Source organism: Lutra lutra, chromosome 4 (assembly GCF_902655055.1).
Source record: "Lutra lutra chromosome 4, mLutLut1.2, whole genome shotgun sequence".
Classification (NCBI taxonomy): Eukaryota; Metazoa; Chordata; class Mammalia; order Carnivora; family Mustelidae; genus Lutra; species Lutra lutra.
The window spans coordinates 75206041-75229820 of NC_062281.1; the positions used below are offsets into that span (position 1 = coordinate 75206041).

The 23780-nt window shown below is 38.2% G+C and overlaps 1 pseudogene; it reads right to left on the reverse strand.

Moving 5' to 3' along the window:
• Positions 1-20126: 20126 nt before the first annotated feature.
• LOC125097282 (heterogeneous nuclear ribonucleoprotein A1-like) lies at positions 20127-21293 on the reverse strand (annotated as a pseudogene).
• Positions 21294-23780: the final 2487 nt, after the last annotated feature.

Sequence of the window (23780 nt, forward strand, 5' to 3'; positions counted from 1 at the left end):
GAGTCCATAGTCTCTCATGGTTCACCTCCCCTGTTGGAGTTTTGATTAGGATTGCATTGAAAGTATAGATGGCTCTAGGAAGTATAGACATTTTAACAATGTTTATTCTTCTGATCCATGAGCATGGAATGCTCTTCCATTTTTGTGTCTTCTTCAATTTCTTTCATGAGCATTCTGTAGTTCCTCGAGTACAGATCCTTTACCTCTTTGGTTAGGTTTATTCCCAGGTATCTTAGGGTTCTTGGTGCTATAGTAAATGGAATCGATTCTCTTATTTCCTTTTCTATATTTTCATTGTTAATGTATAAGAAAGCAACTGATTTCTGTACATTGATTTTGTATCCTGCCACATTACTGAACTGCTGTGTGAGTTCTAGTAGCTTGGGTGTGGAGTCTTTTGGGATTTCCATATAAAGTATCATATCATCTGTGAAGAGAGAGAGTTGATTTCTTTGCCAATTTGAATACCTTTTATTTCTTTTTGTTGTCTGATTGCTGTTACTAGGACTTCTAGTACTATGTTGAATAACAGTGATGAGAGTGGACATACTTGTCATGTTCCTGATCTCAAAGGAAAGGCTGTCAGCTTTTCCCCATTGAGGATGATATTCGCTATGGGTTTTTCATAGATTTCATGAAGTTGAGGAATGTTCCCTCTATCCCTATACTTTGAAGAGTTTTAATCAGGAACAGATACTGTATCTGTCAAATGCTTTTTCTGCATCATTTGAGAGGACCATGTGGTTCTTCTCTCTTATTGATTTGTTCTATCACATTGATTGATTTGTGAATGTGAACCACCCTTGCATTCCATGGATAAATCCCACCTGGTCGGGACGCCTGGGTGGCTCAGTTGGTTAAGCGGCTGCCTTCGGCTCAGGTCATGATCCCAGCGTCCTGGGATCGAGTCCCACATCGGGCTCCTTGCTCAGCGGGGAGCCTGCTTCTCCCTCTGCCTCTGCCTACCACTCTGTCTGCCTGTGCTCATGCTCGCTCCCTCTCTCTCTCTAACAAATAAATAAATAAAATCTTTAAAAAAAAAAATCCCACCTGGTCATGGTGGATAATCTTTTTAATGTACTGTTGGATCCTGTTAGCTGGTATCTTGTTGAGACTCTTGGCATCCATATTCACCAGGGATATTTGTCTGATATTCTCCTTTTTGGTGGGGTCTTTGCCTGGTTTGGGATCAAGGTAATGCTGGATTCATAGAAAGAGTCTGAAAGTTTTCCTTCTGTTTCTATTTTTTGAAGCAGCTTCAGGAGAATAAGTATTATTTCTTCTTTGAATGATAGAATTATCCAGGGATTCCGTCAGGTCTTGGTTTCTTGTTTTTGGGGAGGTTTTTGATTACTGCTTCAATCTTGTTACTAGATATTGGTCTATTCAGGTTGTCAATATCTTCCTGATTCAGTTTTGGAAGTTTATAGGTTTCCAGGAATACATCCATTTTGTTTAGGTTGCTTAATGTATTGGCATATAACTATTGATAATAATTTCTGACGATTATTTCTATTTCCTTGGTGTTAGTCACAATCTCTCCCTTTTTGTTAATAATTTTATTAATTTGGGTCCTCTCTCTTTTCTTTTGGATTGGTTTGGCCCGTGGTTTATTGATTTTATTGATCCTTTCAAAAAACCAGCTTCTAGTTTCATGGATGTGTTCTACTGTATCTCTAGTTTCTATCTCATTGATCTCTGCTCCAATCTTGATTATTTCCCTTCTGGTGTGTGGGGTTGGCTTAATTTGTTTTGAACTTTGTCCTAAGGCACCTCTCTAATTCAAATGCATGTTTGCTCAGCGAGGAAATGCTACTCTGATTGGACAGGAGCCCCAGTGTTTCTCAGCACTCTGAACCTCTGAAGTCACCATACGGTCTCAGTCCCAAGGCACCTGAGCTTTGCTTCACCGCTATACCCTGAGATCCAAAGTACAGCCTTGGGCCCAGGACTCAAGGTTTCTGCAGATGTATGGAGTGACCCTTTGGGTTTTTCTAGTAACCTTCCCTGCAAATTCCAGCTGTCTCAGCAGTCTAGTATGTTCTGCTCATCTCAGCTCATTTAGACTAGGGTTTGCTTGGGTTCCACCTCTCTGCCCCAGAAGGAATTTGCCCCCAGGCAGAAAATTGGGTGATTCTGAAGCTTCTCTTGTGTGTTTTCCTTCTCTCAAGGATCACAGTTCTGTGCTGCCTGTTTTTCAATGCCCGAAAACAATTGCCTCATATATTTTGTCTAGCTTATGGTTATTATTGTGGGAGGGCAGATCTCCTAGTTTATCAAAAATGGAATTGGAAGTTCTATATTTAACTTTCATATTATGATTCCAGATTATCAAGGGTAAGCTTTAAATCTCAGCATGATTTATCCTGATGCCTTCTTCTCTGGGCCAATCCCTATTCATTGTGAATGTGCTCAGGATAGAAGAGCAAAGCACATCTTAATGTATTTTTTTCTAAGAGAAAACAGTTGATGAAAAAAATCTATATGATATTATAAATATTAAAGTCAAGTGTTAACTATTATTGTTTTGTTTTATTTCTTGATTCTTGTAAATAATTAAAAATTAATTATCTTATTGTAAATGTACTTTTCTATATCTGGCTTTTTATCAAATAACAATCTCTTCTTTTTATGTTTGATAATAAGACTTTGGTCATAAGGCAGTTTTAAATATCTGTTCACATAAGAATCTTCAAAGAGATGCTCTAAAACTAACAGTATGGTCTTGTCAGAAGACTGTTGATCAGAATTAACAAGCATCTTGGCTTACAAATTCAATATTTATTATAGATTTCAGCTTCTAGGCTTAGTGGTGGAATGTACTGGCTTCCTAGAGGGTCCAATCAAGCTTGTAACCAGATGTTCTGGTTAATTGTATCCTTTAGCATGTCTCAGAGAAAGAGGACGCTAAAACTTTATCCTCAAATTTATTTTTGTACCTTGCCAAATACCTAGGATGAAAAGTCAAATTTCATACAAATTCAGTGCATCAGTATATTGAATCAAACATGTTTTCATATCACTTGAATTGCAGATTTGCTGGACTTTTATTTTACTGCACTCTTTCTATTACGAAGCTTTTAGATCCATACTCTCCTTGGTTCATTTCTCATATACAGTTTTGGGTCAATTACAAGTCTGCCTCACTGCCTGCCTTGTTCTCTGCCAGCAAGATAAACACTGAACAGAGCCTTTTATCTTAGCGGGGCCTCTCCAGATACTGCATTAGAAAACTCTGCTCTCTTCAATGTATTATTTATGGGATTTTAAGTTTTTCTTTCACTTTGGGTGTGAACCCAAAACTTTCTTATGTAATGTAGCAGATGTGGTGATAAGTACAAGTGATTACCTGTCTTCCTGTGATCTTTGTCTGTGGCACTTCCTTTGGCTAATGGATTTCAGCTGAGCTATTTTCTGGCACTAACATTATGAACTTGGGGTTACAGGATATTGTGGCTGAGGACTATTTTAAATTCAGGAATGTTGAAGGGTGACGTACAACAGTGTTGGGCAGAGGATATTTATGGTGACAATGATCATAAATCCGTTTGCGACTGTATATCATTGCTCTACTTACCAAGATAACCTGACCACATTAGAATGCTAGATGCCCTCTGCTTTTGGTGAATTGTCTCTTAGACAGTTTCTTGAAGAGTACCCATCAACCACCTCCATCAGAATCATCCTGGGTGTTTGAGCCACACTAGACCTGTGTCAAGTGGTCAGGATTGAAGCCTGGAGCCTGCATTTTATTTATTTTTATTTTTTATTCTAAAGATTATTTGTTTATTTGAGAGGGAGAACAGAGCAAGAGAGAAAACATACACAAGTTGGGGGTGGTACAGAGGGAGAGCAGACTCCCCGCTAAACAGGGAGCCTGATGTGGGGTTTGATTCCAGGATCTGGGATTACACTGAGCTGAAGGCAGATGCTTAACTGACTGAGCCACCTAGGTGCCCCTGGATCTTACATTTTAAACATTTTACAAGCCGAGGTGGCTCTCAGGGACAGAAAAGTTTCAAACCACTTTCTTGATGAGATTTTTTAAAATTAACGTATAATATATTATTTGTTTCAGGAGTACAGGTCTGTGAATCATCAGTCTTACACAATTCACAGCACTCACCATAGCACATACCCTCCCCACTGTCCGTCACTCAGCCACACCATCCCTTCCACCTCCCTCCCTTCCAGCAACCCTCAGTTTGTTTCCTGAGATTAAGAGTCTCTTATGGTTTGTCTCTGTCTCTGGTTTCGTTTTGTTTCACTTTTTCCTCTCTTGATGAGAGATATTTTAAGATTTAAATTGGCAAAATATTGACTAATTAAATCTATGACCTGATAAGTTCGTATAGCAGATGATTTCACATAAATTTTGGTCTCAAATTTTGCACTTAATATATGTATTGCTGTGTTTATTGCAGTAAAGTTTTCTGTAGCCTGGAGGAAAGACCACTCCTCCACAGGGTGGGGAAAACCCACATTTCCTGTTTTGTCTGTATTGTCAATTTCAATTAACAGACACACCTTTTCCCAACTTTCTTAATGGGATATAGCAAAGTCACCCTTACATTTCAGGTTCTTCTTTTTAAGATCATCAGTTTTCTGAGCCAATTTATTTTACAGTTGTAGAAAGTGATTATGCAATTTTCTCACTCTGAAGTGGAACTGATGATGCCTCCTGAGATCCATGTAACTTTCTTCAGATGTTGTTGCTCATGTAAAAAGTATAATTGAATTCTTCAGAGGATGCTCTGATTCTCTGATATGACTAATCAAGAAATTGCTGGGCTGCCTGGGTGGCTCAGTAGGTGGAGCAGTGGACTCTTGGTTTCAGCTCAGGTCATGATCTCGGGGTCCTGTGTTGGCTCCACGCTTGGTGGGAAGTCTGCCTTAGGACACCCTTTCTCTCTGCCCATCTCACCCTGGCTCACGTTCATGCAGGTGTGCGCACTCTCTCTCTCTCTCTCTCTGTGTCTAGGATAAATGAATAAGTCTTTAAAAAAAAATGCTCGGGAAAAAAATATCTCTGGTTGCCTATTAGGCTTCATGCTGTTTCCTGGTTTATTTTTTAGGATGTGCAAGAGCAGAAGCTCAAAGTGGCTTCTCACCTTTAAACTGCTCTCCATGCTTTTCTTATTCCCACAATAATTTCTCACAGCAGCCAGAATTACTCTTAGAAACATAATTCCAATCATGTTACTTCCTTGCTCAAAATTTTCCAATGGCCTCCTCGAGTGGATGCTCTGTTGCGCTGCCCAAATGCTCCTCCCCAGGATTGAAATACTAATTTCCTAAGATGCTGGGATGGGTGGCAGCTGACAGCCCTCTGCTGGGTCTCTTTAAGAATTGCCCTGCTGAAGAGTGTTCCCTCATCCAGGCCCCCCTTATGGCCACCTGCATCCACTGATGGTTGATGCAGAAATATTGAGCCTGTGTTGTATTAGTCATTTTAGTTTCAGTGCTCCTAGTGGGATAGGCTACAACATGGCTCAACTTCCCCCTCCTCCAATCCTGCCTAAGATTCCTTCCCAGAAATATCCCGCCCATGCATTTCCACTTCGGCGTCTATCTCAGGGAACTCAACCTCCCACACTTTGCACTTGACTCAAAACCCATCCAAACTCCGTCCCAACAAAGCCATGTGCAGACCAGATCTGCCTGATGCCATCCTCCTCTCCCCACTCTGCCCTCTTTCGGCATTCCATTACAACCACTCAGACACTGCAGGTTTGTTCCTTCCTTGGGGTTTTTGCATTTCCCTCTGCCCAGAAAAGAATGGTCCCCCAGGATTCTGCGTGACCTGCTTCCTTCTCTCTCAGGCCTTTTCTGACCATCCTTCCTAAAGACAGTGTCCTCCTCACCCATCTGGCTCCTTTCTTGGCTTTACTTCACAGCAATTCTCAAGTCAACACTATATTGCATGTTTATTTGTTTCTTACACTTCTCCTACTTGAATTGAAGGCTGATGAAGTCAATGTCATGTACGGCTCAGGAGCAGTGCCTGACAAGTAACAACCACTCAAGAAATATTTTTAAATGGGTGGATGAATGAATAAATGAATGAATACATGAATGACCCACAACTGATCTCACCCACTCATACAGAAGAGTTGAGATAAGAATGTACATCTATTTTGTTCTGTCTCTTAATCTTTGTATCCAGTAGACATTTTCACATATTATTTTACGTGCATTTCTTAGCTCCCTCATGTATTGGGGCTGTGTGACCTGAGTTAAGTTATTTAACCTCCGTGCCTCAGTTTTCTTATCCATAAAAAGCACATAGCATGGGATTTGGAAAGATTAAAATGATTGGAACAGTGCTTGAAATGTGGCAACTACTTCATAGGTATTAACCTGCTGTTTTTAGAATTAATATTATATCCGTTGACGAGAAATTGAAATTTACATTAAATGCTAAAAATAGCCTATCATAAATAAATTTACTTACCTCATTGACTTCTGTTTGACCTTTCGGTTGCTTCCAAGTGGCTTCTTGATCATAAAATGCTGTAATAACATGGTTGGACATGACTTCTTAAAATATCTGTGATTATTTCCTTGGTCCACTGCTTATAGGTAGAATTGTGGCTTTAATTCTATTATGAGGGTGTGCTGCCTGTTGCAGCAAGTAGACTAAAAAATATGTGATGGCTCAAATAGAGTTTATTTCTTACTCAGCACTCAAAGCAGGTGTTGATTCTCTCTCTTCTGGTGGTACTGTGTTCCACCATCTTCAGGGCCTCCAGGGTTATCACAAAAGTCTGCTCCAGTCAGTAGAAGGAGAAATAAAGGATGGGGAAAGCACACCCTTTAAGCTGTGTGGCACAGAAATGATGCTACTCACACCTGCTTATGCTCCACTGGTGAGAGTGAGTCCCATGGCCTCACTTAGATGGTAGAGGGATGGGAAATGACCCTGGCTAACTTAGTCATTCCACCATAGGTGAAAAGACACATGAATATGTGGTGAACAGGTAGCCCTCTTAGCCATAGCTTATTTTTAACACCGTTCACAGATCATGCTAGAAAATCATGCAGAATGATTGTGTCCATGTACCTAATGAGTTGAAATTCATATTTCTCAAAGTAGAGGCAATGTAATGAAATAAATAATAATTGGTCCTTGTAATATTTCTTTGAGGTATTGCCCTCTCATTTGGAGAATAAAGGTGCCAAACAATTACATCTTTTTCTCTCTGAAGTTTCTGAAACAAATTGAGAAATACACCCAGAAATCAGTTGGTGAACATAATACAGGAAATCCCATGTGTTGAACAGAAACTGTGCTTGGGTCTGAAGTCAAAAAAGAGCTTTCAATAGTTGGCCCCTCTTTCCTGATCTGGACTGGAGGCTTGCTACTGGAAAGAGTTGTGTCTAAAGAACATGGTTTATAAGGGCACCTATCCAGTGCCCTGAAAGTGGTAGCAGATGTTGTAATCACCAAGTCTAGGAAAACAGAAGCAAAAAAAAAAAAAAAAAGGGCTTCCTGGTCTTCCCAAGGAGACCGATATTCTTTGTGCAGGTATATTTATTAGCTAGGAACAGAAGGGACTAATTAAGAAAGTTAACACTTTGAAGATAGCACAGTACCCAGAATAAAATCCACCAGACCAGGCCAGACATGGAGAGTGAATCTTGTGCTCAATTTCACTAGTCAGATAAATCAGTCCTCTTCCATTTGGAAAAACTTGTGAGAAGTAGAGAAAGAATGGATGTTTCCTTTATACCTCATGAATAAGCAGAGGTCCCAAGTCTATGGGCTGTGATGGGTGTTGATTATTTGTTCTACTCACATTAATCCTTCTAGTAGGTTCGAGTTTTCACAAAGGGAAAAGAAGCAAGGTTCAGACTCCATAGAAATAGCATATCTCACTTTTTCAAGTTGAATTATGGAGAACCCAGCCACATGGTCACCCATAACTGAAGAGAAGACTGAATAATATGGCCTGGCAATATGTTCAAAATAAGACAGACTTTGGTGGACATTCAACTGACTGCATAACACTAACTTGCATATTGTCCTTCTTCCTGAGCATTGATTAACTCTTCTGAAACTATCTTTAGTAAATACAAGAGTGGTGGAGTAGGAAGAAGAATCAAAGGACTGTTTTTTCTCTCTTTGGCTCTTAGGTAGTTTCCATACTGCTCCCAGTTGGTAATGATGTAAATCAGAGGATGCTGTTGCTACATCATGGCCCTGTATCATCTCCTAGAGTTAGAAGGCGAAGGTTGCATTCAATAGGTCTGCTAGCCCTTTCTCATTTTTCTTCCCCTTAGCCCACACAGATATGGCCTAGAAATGTCCAGTGCCTTGAGTCAATCCCCTCACACATAGGCTGTGGCATATTGGTTAGGAATAAAAATTCCTGGAGTAGCTGAGAAATGTGTCTATCTTCTAATGCACTTAAACAGATTCACTGATAGACAGATTTTTTTTTTAAATTTATTTATTCAACAGAGAGAGAGATCACAAGTGGGCAGAGAGGCAGGTAGAGAGAGAGGGGGAAGCAGGCTCCCCACCAAGCAGAGAGCCCGATGTGGGGCTCGATCCCAGAACCCTGGGATCATGACCTGAGCCGAAGGCAGAGGCTTTAACCCACTGAGCCACCCAGGTGCCCCCTAGACAGATATTTTTTATTAACATATAATGTATTATTTGCTCCAGGGGTACAGGTCTGTGAATCATTAGGCTTACACATTTCACAGCACTCACTCTAGCACATGCACTCCCCAATGTCCATAACCCAGACACCTTATCCCTACCCCCCAACCCCCCAGCATCACTCAGTTTGTTTTGTGAGATTAAGAGTCTCTTATGGTTTTTCTCCCTCCCAATCCCATCTTGTTTCATTTTTTTCCTTCTCTACTCCCCACAACTCCCTGGCCTGTCTCTCAAATTCCTCATATCAGAGAGATCATATGATAATTGTCTTTCTCTGATTGACTTATTTTACTTTGCACAATACCCTCTAGTTCCATCCACGTCATTGCAAACGGCAAGATTTCAGGTTTTTGATGGCTGCATAGTATTCCATTGTATATATATACCACCTCTTCTTTATCCATTCATCTGTTGATGGACATCTAGGTTCTTTCCATCGTTTGGTTATTGTGGACATTGGTGCTATAAACATTTGGGTACATGCATTCCTTCAGATCACTACATTTGTATGTGTAGGGTAAATACCCAATAATGCAATCCTGGGTCCTAGGGTAGCTCTATTTTCAACTTTTTGAGGAACCTCCATACTGTTTTCCAGAGTGGCTACACAAGCTTGCATTCCCACCAACAGTGTAGGAGGGTTCCCCTTTCTCCGCATCCTCACCAACATCTGATAGACGGATAATTTAAACAAAACCTTTGGTAGTTAAGAATTTCCAAGAATTATGGTGGGTAGTCATTGCCAACCAGAATTCTTGACATAGTCAGGGATTTACTGACAAATTTTACTTATTTTATTTTTTTAGAAATTTTATTTATTTGAGAGAGAGTGCATGCACACACAGGAGCGGGGAGGAAGAGGGAGAGGGAGAAAGAATCTGAAGCAGACTCTACACCGAGCACAGTGCCCCACTCGGGGCTTGATCCCATGACCGGCGTATCATGACCTGAGCCAAAACCAAGAGTTGAATGCTTAATGCACTGAGCCACCCAGATGTGCCTACTGATAAACTTTTAATCCAAAATATGATCCTGGCTCTCAAGTAACTTAGCAGTGAAATTAAAGTGAGTGGTTTATGAAAAATATGAGAAAAGAGACCATTTTAGAAATTACACAGTACATAATCTGCCCCTACCTGATGATCTTAAAGGAGGGTATTTTGCTCCTCCTTTATTCTTCAAACTTGGGAACAATAGCAATGAATAACTGCATGCCCTTCAGCATTTTAGCCACTTAAACAGATGTCTCGAAAGATAAGATTTTATTCTGGGCAGATGACAACTGAATGATATGCAGGCCTCAGGCCCAAGTTTAGTAGGATAGTCTAAAAATGTTGACAATATTTTAAACTGTGAAATAAACTTTTATCATTTTATTTGGAATCATACCCCATGCTTATTCCATATATCTCTGTTGTGAAAATAAAATATTTTATTTAGGTATAAAATTACTGTCTAAAACACAATTTCTTTTAAAAGCATAAATCAGCACACTTTTCAAAACTATCTAAAACTGTAATTCCTCTGGGACATTAAAAAATGCCTGTAGGTATGTTATCACTGAATGTCCTAACTCAAAACTCATGCTTTATTAGTAAGGACCAAATCCATCCTATTTCTGCTAGAGAATGGGTTGTGGTAAGCTCATTCACAGATGTTGCTGGTGAGAGCTGGATATCTTAGCTCATGCTGCTATAACAATACCATAGACCTGGGGCTTGAATGAAAGACATTTATTTCTTATATTTTGAGAGGCAAGGAAGTCTAAGATCAAGATACTGGCATATTTTGTTTCTGGAGAGAATCCTGTTCCTAGCTTGCAGATGGCTTCCTTCTTGCTGTATGTTCACATGGTAAGGAGAGAGAGAGAAGGAGGGAGGGAGGGAGAGAAGACATCTCTGGTATTTCCTCATAAAGGCTCTAATCTCATCATGAAGACCCATCTTCATGATCTCACCTAGACCTAATTACTACCCAAAGGCCCCATCTTCACATACTACTACATTTGGGGCTAAGGATTCAACGTAGGAATTTGGGGTGGGGAGATACAAACATTCAGTCTGTAATAGTAGGTTAACCGCATTTTGTATTGAGTCTTTGAGACTCTGGACCCAATCTAAAAGCCTGAGTCAGGCCTGGTGTAAGAGTCAGGGGCACAGGAAAGAAATGCAATCCCACGAAATCTCTGCTTCTCTTTAATTCTCAGAGATGATTGTTTTGTTCTAGCATTCAAAGCTAGAACAAGGCCATGTTAGAACATCAAGGAAGAGTGTCCAACAGCAAGAAGCAAACTAATGGAATATGTCAGAGGGTAGAATTTGAAGTGATAACTTAAGATAGCTTGGCAAATATCCATCCTAGAGTTTTCTAAATATTTAATGCTATTAGTGTTTGAAAGATGGTTTGTACATTTCCAAGAAAACTAAAATTTTTCTTGAGTAGTTATAATTACATTATCTTTAAATAACAGATGACAAATATTGAATCTTTTGTTCCATTATCCTGCATTACTTATTGATTTTTAGAAAATAGATCCCCATCGGGCTATTAAAAATTTGGACAATATCAGACACCTCTTCAACTAACTTTAGTAGTTTTTAAATATTAGCTTTATCTGTGTTATATGTTTATTCAGTTTTAAATCATTTTTGAGGTACTATTAATACACAAGAAATATGGGGATTTATATAACTTGAAGGGCATGGTATTATAAAAAGTGACTATATAATTTATTATCCAAACCAGGATGCTTTTGAGACTGATAAGGGATATACTAATGATATCAAGACAATAGACACATACTGAGATTATCCTGGTCAATAGGAGCATGGGTTGCACTTACTCTTTGTGTCAAATTACTTTGTCTACGTTTATGAAATGACTTAAATTGGTTTAAATCAGGAGTCTCCAAATTATATCCCACAGGTCCCATACAGCCTGATGCATAGCTTTGTAAATAAAGTTTTATTGGAACACAGCGACAACCACTTGTTGACATGTATTCTGTAATTTCTTTTGTTCTATTCAGCAGTGCTGAATCAGTATAGTGGAGGCTGCTTGACCCACAAGTCTACAATATTTATTAACTGGCCCTGTACAGAAAAAAACCCTGGGCTAGGTCATATGTAAGAGCTAATGTAGATCTAACATTTTGTGATTCCTTATTATTCTTGTTGCTTCAACTAACATATTTTTTGTTGAATAAAGAAAATGCTGCTCAGGCAATTTTAATTCACATTTTCTAGATTATGTCTTGATGAAAAGTATCTATTAGACCTTGACTCTGGAAGTGAACCTGGTGAGGGTTTGCTGATTTGTTTCTGGGGAGGTGTGGTAGAGGTCTACGGGAAGATCCCTGAGTAGCCCAGAGGAAGAAGAGGGGTCCTGGGTGGGTTGTGGGAAGTTCTCAGGATCCTGAAAAAAGATGATTCATCAAACATCTGGGGTGGGAAGGACCCCATTATCCCAAGAGCCCTGACACATTTTAAGGTTACCAGTATATCTGGCAGTCATTCATTAATTTTAGCCTCTTATAAGAACATCTAAATAGGGGCACCTGGCTGGCTCAGTGGGTTAAAGCCTCTGCCTTGGGCTCAGGTCATGATCCCAGGGTCCTGGGATGGAGCCCGCATCCTGCTCTCTGCTCAGCAGGGAGCCTGCCTCTTTCTCTCTCTCTCTGTCTACATGTGATCTCTCTCTGTCAAATAAATAAATAAAATAAAATAAAAAGAATATCTAAATAAAAAATCCCACATCATGCTCATTGATTTGAATCAAAGTTGTTTTTTTTTTTTTTGTCCTAAAGCTTCGTGTTTGAGTTACAATCTTTTAAATGAATTTGAATAATTGAATTCTGCTTTGAAGAACTTGAACAAAGTTTTAGAGGTAGGTTTTTGTATATATGTGAGGGAAGTGGATCATGTAGATCCTTGTGTAGACTTTGATTTTTCAATGAGTGAGATCCAAGCCACAGCAGGGGTTTGAGATATCTGACTTGTTTTTATTTTTTTTATTTTTTATTTTTTATTTTTTTTAGTCTTTTTTTTTTAAGATTATTTATTTATTTATTTGACAGAGAGAGAGAGAGAGAGAGAGATCACAAGTAGGTAGAGAGGCAGGCAGAGAGAGAGAGAGAGAGAGAGAGGAGGAAGCAGGCTCTCTGCCGAGCAGAGAGCCCGATGTGGGACTTGATCCCAGGACCCTGAGATCATGACCTGAGCCGAAGGCAGAGGCTCAACCCACTGAGCCACCCAGGCACCCCTGACTTATGTTTTTAAATGCTGAATACAGACAGCCATTATGTGGAGATCAGAATAAAGGAGTTTAATAGAATGAATATATAATGAATACATATTTATTCCAGTTTAGTCAGACTTCTGTATTTCAGGATATATGTATTTTAGGATGGGGTGAATGAACACACAAAAACAAGTCATCAGCATAAATGATATTTACAAGAATGGGACTAGAGGTTATGAAGGGAATAAGTACAGATAGAAGTCAGAGACCTAAGCCCTTGGGTATACTATGCTTAGAAGTTAGGGAGATGAGACAGAATCTGGAACGGAGACTAATGAAGAATGGCAGGCCAAGAAGGAGGAAAATCAAGTGTTGTGGATGCCAATGAATAATTAGTAGTAGGAAGAAGTAATCTGCAGCAAATGCTACTGATTGGTCAAGTAACATGAGCACTGGGAATTGACCACTGGATTTGATCAGCTAGAAGTCACTGGTGACACTGAAGAGCAGTTTCAGTGGCTTGGTTGGTTGAAAGCCTGATTGGTGTGTACTTAAGAGAGAACTGAAGAAGAATTTAAGTCCTTTGGTGTAGGCAACTCTTTCACTTCTCCAGCCAGAGACCACCAAGAATATATTGTAGCTGAGCAAGCTCGGTTTGTTGTTCATTACAGTGAGAGAGACCACACACTGTGGAGAATGGTGGGCATCTCAGCAAGATGTTTGGTAGTTTGGGGGAAGTTTTAAGTAACTGGATCTTTGGTCTGGATTGAAACTGTCTGGAAGAGAGATAATTCTACGATTGGCTATCTTAATAAAACTTTCCATCAGAGCAGGGCAACTAGAGTGTGGTCAAAGCTGTCATTAGGAAAGAAGTAGCAGTCACTTGCATTAGGAGAGGGTGGTGGTTTGTGGTTTGTACAATGACCTTGTTTTTGTCTGTTCTTAGATAAAATTATGAAGTGTTTTTATTTTTTTTGACTACTTTATCGTGGTCACAGTATGACCTTCTCTGATGTCAATGTTCTGTAAAGTTGTTTATCTTCAAAGGAAAAACACCAAGGTCTTGCTGTGAGTGATGTGTTATTAGTAGACCACCAATGAGGAAAGACTCAGAGCGAAGTAGTTTGCACAAGGTTTGAGTTTTGTAACCGAACGTTATTATTTGTGCTCCATCTCTTATTCATGAAACAAAAAAAATTAACATTTTTTTTTTTCTGTCTCAATTTTCCACCCCTGAGACTCCAGGTTTTGGTGGCTTAGTATTTACCTAGCACAGGTCACTGCAAGTTTCATAAACTCGGCATAAGATGGTAAGATGTGAAATCTCAGTAAAAGTCTATTGTAATGGAATAGTCTCATTAAGTTTATTTGACCATTGTAACAAATAGGTTATCCATTTCAAACTGATTAATAAGACACCTGGGAATATTTCCTTGAATATATCAAAGCCCAAAGTCTTCGTTTGTGTGTCTCTTCATGATTGTATTTCTTACTTGGGAGAGATGGGCTACTTTTCTGTATAATTGAGAAGTAAATGCCTTTAGGCCATGGGTTAGTACCTACTTGCAGTACTTAATTTTAGTGATATTGAATAGTTACTTTAAAAATCCTTCTTATTAAATTAACTGTTTGGTACCATTATTACATTAACAATTATTTTGGATAATAAGATTTTTATTTTCTTAATATATTTTTGTTTGTACACTTGGTGAGAGAATTCAAAAAGTATATTCAAAAAACAAAAATTAGTATAAATTTGCATAAAATTTGTCCCATGGGAAGTTTAATTTTATCTCTCACAGTTTAAATGATTTTTTTTTCTGCTGTTTTCAGTTGGATGAACCAAGAGTAGTTACCATAACAACTATGGTTATTACCGCTGAGATAAGTGGTCCTTTATTCCACCAACACATTTATCAACATGTTCATAGTACAGACATTAAAAATTCACAGCCTAGAAAGAAAGCCTCTGTCATAACTCCAGCCACCAGGACCCCTCTCTAGATACATTCATGATTATCAACTTCTTTTATATCATTCAGAGATAATCAATGCTTATACAAGCATGTACAAATGTATTCTTTTTACCTTACATTTACCTTACATTTTTACCTTTGCATTTTCTTTTTCACTTAACAATATATCTTGAGGATTGTTCCATTACAAAAATATATAAATAAAGCAATTTCATTCCTTTGACCAGTTAAAGTAGTATGTTTTATAGCTATGCAAAGGTTGTTTCAATAACCCATATTGTCAAATGTTTATTTTCAACCTTTTATTATTATAAATAACTTGTCATTGCACAACATTATATATGTCCAGTGTATCTGAGGGACAAATTTCCAGAGGTAAAATTTCTGGATCCAAAGTCATTGACACTTTAAATTTCAGTAGTTATTGCCAAATTTCTATGTATAGAAGTTGTACCAATTTCCAGAGTATTAGTGTTGTACATTGACACCTTACTAAACTTTATTTTTGTAATTATTTAAAAATTATTCTGAAGTATTTTTCAGTTTTACAACCAAATTATCTACATAATGACAATTTTATTTATTCTTTTCCAGTTTTATAGATCTTATTTGTTTTCTTTTTGATTGCTTTAGCCAATATCTACTAGCTCTGTTAAATAACAGAGGTGCTGCTGGAGTGAAGAAATGTATCTACTGTTCTCCACTAGACCTTTTACGATGTGGATGTGTATGCACAGTCATTTATTCATTTTAAGTAAATATACACTTATACTTCCCTTTAGATTTAAAAAATATTAAAAATGGATATTAATTTTTACAAAATATCTTCACAGCCAGCATCAATTGAAGTGATTTTTAAAAAAATTTATTTATTTGACAGAGAGAGACAGACAGAGAGAGGGCACAAGCAGTGGGAGCAGCAGAAGGGCTCAATCCCACGACCCTGGGTTCATGACCTGGGCTGAAGGCAGACACTTAACCGACTGAGCCACCTAGGCGCCCCAAGGTGGTTCCTAGTGTTAAACGAACCTTGTATTACTTGGATAAACCCTACTTAATCAGACACAATATTGTTTTAGAGTATGCTTGGATTCTTTTGGTTTAATATATACTTTTTAAAGATTTTATTTATTTATTTGAGAGAGAGAGAGAGCATGAGAGGGGAGAAGTTCAGAGGGAGAAGCACTCTCCCTGTGGAGCTGGAGCTGGGTGTGGGACTCGATCCTGAGACTCCTGGATCACGACCTGAGCTGAAGGCAATGGCTTAACCAACTGAGCCACCCAGGTGCCCAGTTAAATATATTTTATCAGTATCTTTTCATAAATATATTTTTAAATATTTTATTTATTTATCTGAAAGAGAGCACAAGCGGGGGTAGTGGTAGAGAAAGAGAGGAAGCAGACCCCAGCTGTCCAGGGAAACCTACATGGGGCTTGATGCTAAGCTCAATCCCAGGACCGTGGGATCATGACCTGGGAGGAAGACAACTGCTTAATTGACTGAGCCACCCAGTTGCCCCACATACATATTTTAAGTGAGGTTGATCTCTAGATTTCTTTTCCAGCATTGTCTCTTATGAATTTGGGTATTGAAGTTTAAGTAAAATATTTTCTTTAAAATAATGGGGAAAGTCCCCTTTATATTATATGCAGGAACAGTTTAAACTCACATTAGAATTATCTATATGGTTTGTATAATTCCCTTGTGAACACATCTGGACCCAATGCTTTTTGATGGTATCCTTTGACCATTGCCTTTATTCTTCTATGAAAAATAGTGAGTTTATATTTTTGTTATATTCTGAGATCAGTTGTAGTAAATTATGTTTTCCCAGAAAATTATCCTTTCTGGGATGTAGAGTTGTTTTCTGGTTTTGTAATTGACTTTGTCTTATTTTATTTTATTTCTTTTCAGTGTTCCGGAATTCATTGTTTATGCACCACACTCAGTGCTCCATGCAATATGTGCCCTCCATAATACCCACCACCAGGCTCACCCAACCTCCCACCTCCCTCCCTTCCCAAACCCTCAGTTTAATGTATTATCGTGTGTATTAAAATGAGTGAGGATTCTCTTTTCAATATATAAAAATATTTCTTTTCATATGTTGAAAAGAGAATTCCTTTCATTTAATATATGCATATGTGATCGACAGGATTATGTTAAGTTTTATATGTCTTTGATTTACATATCTGATAAAGATAAAATTAATGGAATTGAATAATTCCCACTGTGTTTCACCTGTTTTTCATGCTCTCTTTCTGTTTTATTAATGCTAAAGCTATGTTACCTAATGAATAGGGACTCCAAATCATTGTCAGGTCTTTGTTGTGGACTCCATCTTTTGTCAGTTTAAATAACATCTAAATTCAGCTCTTATGTGTCACTTTGGGGGACTTTCTGTTCTGCTCCTTCTGTGTTCTTCATCTTCCCCCCAATATGATAATCTCTTAGTTAACTACAGCTGTGTGAGAAATCTTTACATCTGGTAGGACAGTCCCCATTCTATGCCACTGGGCCAGTCATTCTTCAACATTTTCTTATCTCTTATTTGGTTCTTTGTTCTTTAATGTAACTTTTAGAAGCAAATTGTCATGTTCCAAGATGAGTGTTTTGGAATTTTTATTAGAATTGCATTGTAGGTAGGGGTGCCTGGGTGGTTCAGTTTTTAAGTATCTGACTTCGGCTCAGGTCATGGTCCCAGAATCCTGGAATCGAGCCCTACATTGGGCTCCCTGCCGAGCGGGAACCCTGCTTCTTCCTCTCCCAGTCTTCCTGCTTGTATTCCCTCTCTTGCTGTCTCTTTCTCTGTCAAATAAATAGATACAATCTTAAAAAAAAAAAAGAATTTCATTGTATCTGTGAATCATTTGGGGTACAGTTGTTATATTTACAATATTAAGTATTCTTGTCTGTGGATAAGAACATCTTTTCATTTGTTAAATCTTCTATAATTTCCTTCAGTAAAGTTTTGGAATTTTCTGTGAGTGGATCTACAACATCTTTTGTTAGATTTTTTTACTAGGTATTTTATAAATATTGCTGCTATAATAAATAGCATCTTTCCAAATCATACCTTCTAATTGTTGCTGATTAATGTGTAGAAATGCAATTGAGCTTTGTATACTGGCCTTACATCTTTCTGCTTTGCTAAAGTCTCTAAATATTTCTGATCAGTCATGCTATCTGCAAATAATTGCATTTTTATTCTCTTTCACTCTTTATGTCTTAAAATTTTTTTCTTGGCTTTTGGCACAATTAGATCATCTACTACCAGGTGACTAGGAGTGATGTTAGTGGACATGTCTGTTGTGTTCCTGATTTTAAGAGAATACTTATAATACTTTCTGAATCAAGATGATTATTCTAATGTATTTTTTAAAATTTTATTTATTTATTTGACAGAGAGTGATCACAAGTAGGCAGAGAGGCAGGCAGAGGGAGAGAGAGATGGGGAAGTAGCCTCCCCGCTGCACAGAGAGCCTGATGCGGGACTCGATCCCAGTATCCTGAGATCATGACCTGAGCTGAAGGTAGAGGCTCAACCCACTGAGCCACCCAGGTGCCCGTATTCTAATGTATTGTTATAGATGCACTTTATCAGGTTAAGAAGTTCCCTTCTATTTTGAGTTAATTAGCAATTTTAATTAAGAATCATTGTGAAATTAAAAATTTTTTTTAAGGATTTCATTTATTTATTTGAGAAAGAGAGAGCAGAGAGAGAGAGAAAGAGAGAGCATGGGTGAAGAGAGGGATAGAGGGAGAGGGAGAAGCAGACTCCCCACTGAACAGGGAGCCCAATGTTGTGCTGGATCCCAGGATGCTGAGATCATGACCTGAGCTGAAGGCAGATGCTTAACCAACTGAGCCACCCAGGAGCCCCTCACTGTTAACGTCTTCAATGCTTTTTCTGTGTCTACTTGAATCATCTCATTTACAAAAATGTGCTAATGTAGTGATTCTCTTCGATGGACAATGATGAACTTAATATATTTCAACTAATCTCTGTCTCTATGTCTTCTCTGCTACTGACTTTTAGTGGATTATCATTTTAAATACTTACTTTTGTGTTCTGGAATGTGCTTATGCTGCTTTTAGCTTATTTTTACATATCTCTTTTGAACCCAGATATCAAAGATGAAAAAATTAGTGTGCTTATGTTGCCTTCAATTTCCCTTCCTCATTATCTTCCCAAACATTTTTATTTCTATTTCTTCACCATCAGTCTCTGAATATTTACATTTTGTTCTGTAACAATAATCTTCCTACTTCCATATTTGGATAATATCTAAATTATATTAGAGTCATGCACATCCACTCCCTTTGCTATAGTTTCTCCTTTCAACTCTGGGTTAAATGAAATCCGTCCTCTAGTATTTTTTCAACTTTGAGGGGTATTCACTATACAAAGAATTGCACATATTTAATATATACATTTTGATGACTTTAGAACTATGCAAACACCTGAGATATCATCACCATAAACAGACACATGAAAAGTTATTCAGCATCACTAATTATCAGAAGAAAGCAAAGCAAAATCACAATGAGATAGCTCCTGTGCTCTATTTTTAAGAAGAGCTCTTGGGAAGTATGTTTCCTATTGCCTGTACACTTGATCAAATGTTTGGCTAGGTTTTAAAGTCTTGGCTTAACATTTTTTCTCACTAAGAACTTTGTTAGCACTTCTTTAACATCTTTTAGTGGTGAATATAATAAGGAAATCTGAGGCTGGCCTGAATTTTTGCAAATGAAACTTGATCTTTCTGCCTAGCTGATCAAAACATTTTTGAGTATGTGTCTCATTCTTTATTCTCAACATTGTATTTTGAAAACCTTTAAATCATAGGTAAATTTTAAGGATAGCACAATGACTATCCATATATCCTTTACCCAGGCTTACCAATTCTTTTTTTTTTTTAAGATTTTATTCATTTATTTGACAGAGAGAGAGAGAGAGAGAGATCACAAGCAGGCAGAGAGACAGACAGAGAGAGAGGAGGAAGCAGGCTCCCTGCCAAGCAAAGAGCCCGATGTGGGGCTCGATCCCATAACCTGAGATCATGATCCAAGCCAAAGGCAGAGGCTTTAACCCACTGAGCCACCCAGGCACCCCCCAATTCTTTTTTTTTTTTAAGACACATTTATTCAGCATCATGATCAGACTATTACATTTAGCAATCAACAGCATGGGTTCAAAAAAAAATCTACATTAAAACCTTTTGTTGGAATGCTTTACATTTTCCACAGAACAGAAACTAAAATAACCTGTTACACAATTAGTCACAAATACAGTCCTTGAGTTTTTTGCCCATACGAATGAGTATTGTCTAAAACATGTCTTCTTTGTAGCAGCTAGGCCCTGCCACCACTGTGCTTGGCTGAGTTCACAAATCTATTGTAACCTATAGCTTCCCTGTCACTTCTCTGGCTCTCCTCCTAAGCTTTGTTTCTTGGCAGTAATTAAAACCTTTTGCCACTTCTGTAGCTACTGCTGCTGCTGGACCCACCATAGGCACCTTGGCTTCGTGGTTTGGCGAAGTATTGGCCTTCACCACCATAGGGGCCAGGACTTCTGCCTCCAAAATTTCCTCCATTCATGGGTCCAAAATTTGAGGATTGATTGTTATAATTGCCAAAATCATTATAGCTTCTGGCACCTTCAAAGTTGCTTCCATCATTACCAAATCCATTATAGCCATCCCCCCACCACCCTATTCACCACCACCTCGACTGTCACCAAAGCCACCAGGACCACTGAAGTTCCCTCCATGACCAAAGTTGTCATTTCCACCAAAACCACCACCGAAGTTTCCAGAAGCACTTCGAACCTCTTTGGCTAGATGAAGCACTAGCCATCTCTTGCTTAGATAGGGCTTTCCTTACTTCACAGTCATGGCCATTCATAGTGTGGTATTTTTGAGTGACAATCTTGTCTACGGAGTCATGGTCATCAAATGTTACAAAAGCAAAATCTTTCTTTTTGCCACTGCCTCGGTCAGTCATGATCTTAGCCACTTCAATGTTCCCATACTGTTCAAAATAATCTCTTAGACGATGTTCTTTAGGGTCTTCTTTAATGTCACCAACAAAAATCTTTTTCACAGTAAAGTGGGCACCAGGTCTTTGAGAACTTTTCCTCGAGACAGCCTGCTTTAGTTCCACAACTCTTCCACCCACCTCGTGTGGCCTTGCATTCATGGCTGCCCCCACCTCCTCCACAGGGACACGTGTGACAAACCCAAAGCCTATGGAGCACTTGGTAGTTGGATCTCTCATTACCACACAGTCTGTAAGTTCCCCATTGCTCAAAATGGCCCCTCAGACTCTCATCAATCGTTTCAAAGCCCAAACCTCCAAAGAAGAGTTTCCGCAGCTGTTCAGGCTCCTGGGGGACTCTGACAGACATGATGGTGGTGGGAGGGGAGGCTTTAACAATGCTTACTCGGTAGTGTCATGGGCAGAAAGAAAAGCAGGCTTACTAATTCTTAATATTTTCCCACATTTGCTTTATTGTTGTTGCTATCTATCCATATACACACATTTTTTTGGTTGAACCATTTGAAAGAGAATTGAAGACATCATGAAACTATACCTGTAAGTACTTAAATAATGCCTATTAAGAAGGGCATTTTTAAATGATTTTATTTATTTATTTGACAAAGAGGGAGACAGTGAGAGAGAGAGCACAAGCAGGGGTGTAGGAAAGGGAGAAGCAGGCCTCACACTGAGAGAGGAACCCAAGGTGGGGCTCTATCCCAGGACCCTGGGATCATGACCTGAGCAGAAGGCAGACGCTTAAAGACTGAGCCACCCAGGTACCCCAGGAAGGGTATTTTCTACACAACCACAGCAACATTATTCTCGAAGATTTTTACATTAATTTAAAAATATTGTCAAATACACAAACTACTTTATTTGTAGGAATCTTTCAGGAAAACTATTTCACATGCTAACCCTGTAATTTAGCCTGATGGTTAGCAAATTCTTTTAAGACAATGATGTTTTATATTTTGAGCTCAATGGCTCTTCAAAAAGCCTGATCCTAGCTTTATCTTCTGATACATATCTACACAGAAGATGACACACGAGATTTCATGTAAATTCAAAGGGTACACAAACCCACTGAATCCATAGTTGACAATACCCCTGGGGATGGGGAAGTCTACAAACTCCAAATTAAGTTTTCTCAACATCTCATCTAAATTCTTTCCCTTCATGTATTTACCTTTTTAAGATCACAGTATTTAGAGAAGATGGGGAGAAATTGATCTTATATCCACCCACTTATTTTTTCTGTTTTAATTATGCTTCTTTCAAAGACTCTCCCCCTTCCCTCCTTCCCTCCCTCCCTTCTTCCCTTCCTTCCTTCCTTTTCTTTCCCTCTTTCTTTTTTCTTTTTCTTTTCTTCTCTTCCTTCTTTTCTTTCTTTCTTTCTTTCCCTCTTCTTTCTCTTTTCCTTCTAACTTCTTTCTTTGCTAATTGAGATATTACTGTATATAGTAAGATGCATGGGTATTATTTATAGTTTGTGAGTCTTGGCAAAGGTACATGTTAGCCAAACTAATAGTTTATTGAAGATATTCAGTGTGTCCACCATCCTACAAAATCTAGTCAAGCCCTCTCCTCTCCAGAGGCAACTGCTATATTGATTTCTATCCCTGTAAATTATTTTTTATTTACTTAAAATTTAATTTATATAAATAGAATAATGATGTATGAACTTTTTTTTTTTTTTTTTTTTTTTTTTTTGGTCTGGCTTCTTTTCCTTAACATAGATTCACTCATGTTGGGAATATTGGAAGGTTATTGTTTATTGTGGGGTAGTATTCAATTGTATGAATATAACACAATATATTTAACCATTCCCTTGATGAGATATTTGAGCTATTTATAGTATTTAGTTAATATGGAGCTTCATTTAAGTTCTTGGGTAAATCTTTTTTTTTTTTTTTTTTTGTAAATCTGTGTCTTCATTTTGGGAGAAACAAAAACTGGGAGTAGAATTAGTGAATCATAAGGTAGGTGTATATTTATGTAATCTACCTAAAATGCTGTCCAAATATTATTTACACATACCCCCAGCAGTGCATTAGTGTATTAGAAGCAGTGTATGCTTCTTTTTCAACAACTGGTATTGTAAACCTTCTAGTTTTAGCCAGTCTGATGAGTATGTGGTATTATTTTCCTTTGGTTAAAATTTACATTTCTTTTAGGACTAATAAAGTTGAATAAGCTTGCATGTGTTTATCATGCCTTTTTTTTTAAGATTTTATTTTTTTATCTGAGAGAAAGTGAGAAAATGAGAGAGAGACATACATACAGACAGACAGACAGAGAACATGAGCAGGGGAACAGCAGAAGGAACAAGGGAACAGCAGAAGGAATGGGAGAAACAGACTACCTGAAGAGCAGGGGGCCAGACATGGAGCTCAATCCTGGGACTCTTGGATCGTGACCACAGCTGAAGGCAAATGCTTAACCAACTGAGCCACCCAGGCACCCATTCACATCTATTCTTTTCTGAATTGTGTCTTCTTTTTGCCCATTTTACTGAGCTTTTTGTATTTTATGATTAATCTCTAAAAATTCTTTATTCTGGAGACTTGTTCTTTGTTTGATACTCAAATACATAAAAATGTATACACAGAGGGATCTCATTATTCATGGATTCCAGAATTTGCTAAAATGAATTTGCAATTTCAAGATCAATTCTCAGGGCTCTTCTGTGGTTTCTTATAAAAATGAGCAGAGCTGTGAAAATTTTGAGTGACCTGATGCATCTGTTCCCAGAAGAGGTCAAGGCATGCTCTGCTTTGTTGCTCCAGCTCATTCTATAAATAAGTGTCCTTTTTAAGCCTACTGAGTGCCAAGTTTTATGTTTTTGTTATCTGAT